The sequence below is a fragment of the Elephantulus edwardii genome, unplaced genomic scaffold (assembly GCF_000299155.1).
Source record: "Elephantulus edwardii isolate Elephantulus edwardi_28Jun2011 unplaced genomic scaffold, EleEdw1.0 scaffold00191, whole genome shotgun sequence".
Lineage (NCBI taxonomy): Eukaryota > Metazoa > Chordata > Mammalia > Macroscelidea > Macroscelididae > Elephantulus > Elephantulus edwardii.
The window spans coordinates 2,598,315-2,604,369 of record NW_006399941.1 but is presented as its reverse complement, the minus strand read 5'-3'; positions in this window follow the sequence as shown (position 1 = coordinate 2,604,369).

Below are 6,055 nucleotides of genomic sequence, written 5' to 3'. Positions count from 1 at the left end.
GCCAACATTTGTTGCTTGCTTCCATCTTCTCTTGATGTTTCCTGAATCAATCAAGATTGTACCATAGCATCTCTCAAAGGAATACCTCCAGCAAGATGAATTGGCATGGTGATTTCAGCAAGGGGCTCTGGTGTGTCAGAGATGATGAGGATGGCATAAGATAGGGTTCAGGTTGGTGGTTTATAATGTCGCTATGGGTTGTACTAAACTCAATGGTGACCTGAATCCTGTCCTATCCTGTGCCATCTGCATCATCTCTGAAACATTTGAGCCTGTTGCTACAGTCATGTGTCAATCCACCTCATTGGTGGTCTTCCTTTCTTTCATTGACCATCTGCATTTTCAAGAATTATATCCCTTTCCAAGGAATAGCCTCTCCTAGCATCATGTCCAAAAAAGAGATAGAAAGCTTCACTATCCTTGCCTCCAAGGAGCACTCTGGCTGCACCTTCTCCAAGCTATATCTGTTTGTTTTACTGGCATTCCATAGGATATTCAACTTTCTTCTCCAACACCACAACTCAAAGGCATCAATTCCTCTCTGTCATCCTTATTCATTGTCCAGCTCTCAGATGCATAATAAAGTAATAGAAAGGTGCACCTTAGTCTTCAAACTGTTATCATTGCTCAAAGTGTTCTGAAGAGGTCTCTAACAGAAGACTTGCTCAAAGCAATGCACCGTTTGATAAGTCTTGACTGGTGGTACCAAGAGTGTTGATTGTAATCCCAGAATTTGAACCCAGGCAATCAGCCTCCAGATTACTGGCTTTCCCTCATGATGTTTTGTAGTATTTGAATGTAATGAAATGTGTACCTTAAAATAGATACTGAAATCCTAACTCTTATACCTATAATTACCACCTGTTAAGAAATAGAGTTTCTTTTCTTATGTTATTGGTGTGATACCAGATTAGGGTGAATGCTATACCTAATCACTTCTAAATTGCAAAAAGAGAAGAATGCACACACAGGTAGATACAGGGGGAAGACCTCATATGAAGATATACATAGGCACCAGATTACCTACAAGTTCCAAAACACCAACAACTACTTATCCTAGAGGCTGAGACAGAAAAAGGACCTCCCTCCAGAGCCAGGCCCTGAATTCAGACTCCTGAAAGCTGGAGACCCTGAATTCAGACTCCTGAAAGCTGAGAAAATCACCTTCTGCTTCCTAAAGCCCTAAGCATTTGGTATTTTTTGATATGGCAGTAGCTAATCCATGCCTCTACGTGATCAACTTTCCCATGTCTTGTTATAATTGTATAAAATCCTGCTGTGTGTATGTTCTGAAATGGCTTATCCTATACTCGGCTGGTGATGTTTAGCTTATTTCTAATTCTTTTCTCTTCAAAAACTGCTCCAGTAAATAAACTTGAACATAGGTCATTTCACAGAGTTATGATAATATCTGTAGGAGAAAAAATTTTAAGTGAAATTATGGAGATTTTTTAGGATTTAAAAATTTTCCTCCTTCTGGACTCCGTCAATTTACCCTCTTATCAGCTATGAGTGATAGGAATTTCCAGTGGCGTAGTCCGTAGCAAATTGTGTTGCTAACTCAAAATGTCTCATCTCTCTGGCAGTTCAAATCCACCCCCAACTTCTCAGGAGAGGAGTTGCACTTTACAGCTGTGGAAACCTGCTGGAAAGTCAACTATGTGTGGGTTCTGACTCAATGGCAATGAGTGAATGAATGACTGAGAACCCTGCTCCTTCCATCTTCACTGAAGCTCCAGGGTGAGCTGCTGAGAAAGCAAGAGGAGGTCTGGTTATAAAGGAGACCATCTCTGTGCTTGAGAATTTCATGTCTTGCTTTTTAAAATTACTATTATTATTAATAATTTTAGTGAAAGTTTACAGAGACTTTGGATTTCCATTCATTCATTGTTGCACTTTTCTCCCTGCCCACCCCACCCTCTCAGTTCACTCTTCTCTTTGAAAAGTAAAAGAAAAACTCTTTCATTGTTATACAATCCCTTCCCACAAGTTCCCTCCACTCTGCAGCCTTCGTTTTGGACTCCTGTCATGACAATAATACCTAATCACATATCCCTTTTAAACAGTTTTCTCCCTCATCTGTTTTGATGTTGTATACATTATTTATCCCATCTTTCTCAGTCTCCCCCCAACCCCGATTTTTACAACCCACTGTTTTACAACAGTGGCACTATGCAGTATTTGTCCTTTTGTAACCGGGATATTTCACTTAGCATAATGTCCTCCAGGGTCATCCATTTTGTATAATATTTCATGAGTTGCTTGTTTTTCAATGCAGCATAGTATTCCATTGTGTGAATATACCACAACTTCTCTATCCATTTGTTTGTTGATGGGCACTTAGGTTGTTTCCAACTCTTTGCTATTGTGAACAAAGCTGAAATAACATGGGTGTGCATATATCTGCTTGGGTGGCAGTTATGTTTTCTTTGGAGTATATTCCCAGTACTGGAATTGCTGAGTCAAATAGTATTTCTATTTGCAACTTTTTGAGAAAGCATCAAAAGCCTTCCACAGTGGTTGTATCATTTTACACTCCCACCAGCAATGACTAGTTTCTCCACAACCTCTCCAGCATTTGATGTTTGCTGTTCTGTTAAATTTTGCTGTTCTAACTGGGGTGAGATGATATCTCATAGTTGTTTTAGAATTTCAAGTCTTATTAAAAAGGCTGGGGCATGAGCACAGTGAAGCGAAGCTTTATGCAGGGAATTAACCAGTCACTACATCCAATTATTTTTAGAAGAAGAGAGACAAATTACAACAATATGTACATCGTACCACAGCCAGGTGACCAAGTTGAGCTCTGTGTTTCTTGAAATTTATTTTTTTTTAAAAAAATAGCTACAAACTCCTCATTCACAATTGCTTAATCCCCCTAGCAAGCCCCTAATTATGGCATCATAGGAGTGAGAACAATCCAAATGCTTCTTAGTTCAGGCCTATTTCTCACCATCCTCAGGGAGAGCAGAAAGACCCTTGGTGAAACAAAATTAAGAGACACCTGAAGAAAGATGAAATAGGATCCACATCTCACACCATACACAAAAAACAACTCAAGGTACATCAGAGACCTGGGCATAAAGCCCAAAACCATAGAGTTCATGACAGACAAATTGGGATCAAGCTTAGAAGTGTTAGTCTACGGTATAAAGAGACCGCCAAATACAATCAAAAATGCTCAATCTAAAAAGGATAAAATTGATGAATGGGACCTTCTAAAGATTAAATGCCTGTGCACATAAAAACCTTTTTTCAATGGAAGAAAAGAAAACCTACCCACTGGGAACAAATATTTGGTAATACCATCTCAGACAAAGGTCTCATAATGAAAGTTTACAGAATACTCCTGGGTTCCACAAGAAAAAGACTGATAACTCAATTACAAAATGGGCAAAAGACATGGAAAGTATTTTCATAGAGGAAGATATTCAGATGGCCAACAGACACATGAAGAAAAGCTCCAAATCACTGGCAATAATGGAGATGCTAATCAAAACTACCATGAGCTACTGTCTCACTCCAGTAACAGTGGCAAAGCTTAACAGGGCAGCAAGCAATAAATGTCGGAGAGGATGTGGTGAGACAGGAATTCTTATACATTCTTGTGGGGATTGTAAAATGGTACAACCACTCTTGAAGGCAATTTGGCACTTCCTCAAAAAGCTGAACATAGAAACGCCATATGACCCAGCTATTCCACTACTTGGAATATACCCTGAGAGAATGAGAACTGAAACACAAATGGAGACTTGTACATTAATGTTCGTAACAGCATTATTCACCATAACAAAAACATAGAAATAGCCCAGATGTCTAACCACAAACAAATGGATTGAGAAGTTGTGGTACAGTCATACAGTAGAATATTACACAGCACACAGAAGCAATGATTTTGTAAATTATTACCTAACTTGGGAGGGACTAGAGAGCCTTATGCTGAGTGAAGTAACTCAGTCCCACAAAGGCAAATATTATATAAAACCATTATTGTAGAATGAGTATGAGGATCCAAGGGGCGGTGGGGTTGAAACAGAGAGATAAGGATGTGTGGTGTGGGGTTACAAATGGGGTTGTACAATTTGATGGGGGTGGGTCAGGGAAATTGAAAGAATCTGGTCTGAAAAACAATGTATTTTAATTTTGTAAATAAACTAGTATCACAAAAGAAAGAGAGAGGGATTAAGAGGTTGTGTTTTTCCAGGCAAAGAAAAAGCAATGTCTTCAGGTACGGGCCTGTTTTGCTAGAGTTGAAATTCGGCAACCATCAAAAACCAAACCCATCACCATCAACTGGATTCCTACTCACAGCTCCGCTACAGGGCAGAGCAGAACTGCTCCACGACATTTCTGAGGCTGTCAATCTTTATGGGAACTTACTCCCTTGTCTCTTCTCCCAAGGAGCAGCTGTTGAATTTACATCACCGACAGCCCAATGCTTACCTACTACCCAAACACCAGGGCTTCTGAAATATGGCAATCGACTCTTAAATAACATATGTATACTAGATAGATAGTTAGATAGATAGAGATACTTAGTAGTGTCATGTGCCTCAGGTGGGCAGCTAACTGAAAAGTAAGTAATTTGAGATCCTTCTGTTAAGATTAACAGCCGTATGAAAACTCAATGTGTTTTGTAAATTTTCATTCAGAACACACACGCGCACACACATATGAGAATCACCTAAAATGCCTGCAAAACTGGTCTGTGAATAAAGAAAACCAAAGAAGAGTGGGTGCCTTTGAATTACAGTGTTGGTGAAGAATATTGACTATCCTCTGCACTGCTGGAAGAACATAGAAATCTGTCTTGGAAGAAATACAGCCAGAATGTTCCTTAGATGCTAGGACAGCAAGTCTTTGTCTGATACACTTTAGGTATGTTACCAGGAAAGGCCAGTTCTTAGGGAAGGACATTATGCCTGGTAAAGTTGGGGAGGAGAACCCATCTCCATGCCATCAAGTCAGAATTGACTCATAGCTGACCCCCACAACAGGATTTCAGAGGCTGTAAGTACCTGGGAGGAGATGGCCTGTCTTTCTCCTGACGAGCAGCTGATGCATTCAAACCTCCAGAGAGACACGGCCTTTATTTAGCAGAGCAGCTCACCAGAGCTCTCTGGTAAAGCAGAGGACGAAGCTGACGTAACAGCTGCAGGAATGCACTCAAACATCACTGTGGTTGTGAGGATGGTGCAAAGCTAGGCAGCAGTCCTTCTCTTACACAGAGTTGCTGTGAGCCATAGCTGACCTAATGCACTTAACAACACCTTTATAGTCAGCATCCAGGTGCAGTTTCTAATGTAATGACGTCCAAGTTTGAGTTCAGGCTTTCTTCTTGCTAATCAATCTCCATCCTCTCTGATTTTAATGTGCCATCACTTGACTTGGTGCAAACACATGTGGAAATTACTATATGCCCAATGCCAGATAGATGAAGAGAAAGAAAACAACCAAGTAGGCACTTCGAGTGATACCAGACAGGAAGCAATACAAAAGGCTGGATCGTTTATCAGTCAGAGCAAGTGTGCCCACGTCAGTCCATCCACCTAGAGGTCCACATTGTCTATGGGAAGAAATAGGACTGCTTTGGGCTGGAACCTGCTTGATGGCTTGTTTAGATTTCTAGTTCTCACAGAACGCTTAGAGTAACATTAGGAGAAAAGAGTGACTGTAAACTATTGTGTTTCTTTTAAATGAAACTATATCAAAGTTCAGGGACTAGCAGATGTGTTTATTAATAGATGAAGAATGATTTGACCTCAGCACAACAGGAAACTTCCAATCAGTTGGGAGAGACTCTCCCAAGGACATGTGACCTGCATCCTTAAAATTGAGCTAAATTGTGCTTTTTAGCTACAGAGCCTTAAGAACAAGATGGAAACCACTTCTGGATTATTCTCAGCCTTCATTGCCAGTTGTCTGAGCCAGCTGCTGTGGAGGGTCGGTGACCCTACACGTGTCAGAGGAGAATTTTTCCATCAGGATTTCAATAGCTGTGACTTTTTTCAGAACTGGATTGCCAGATCTTTCTTCATTTTTTTTCCATTTTCTT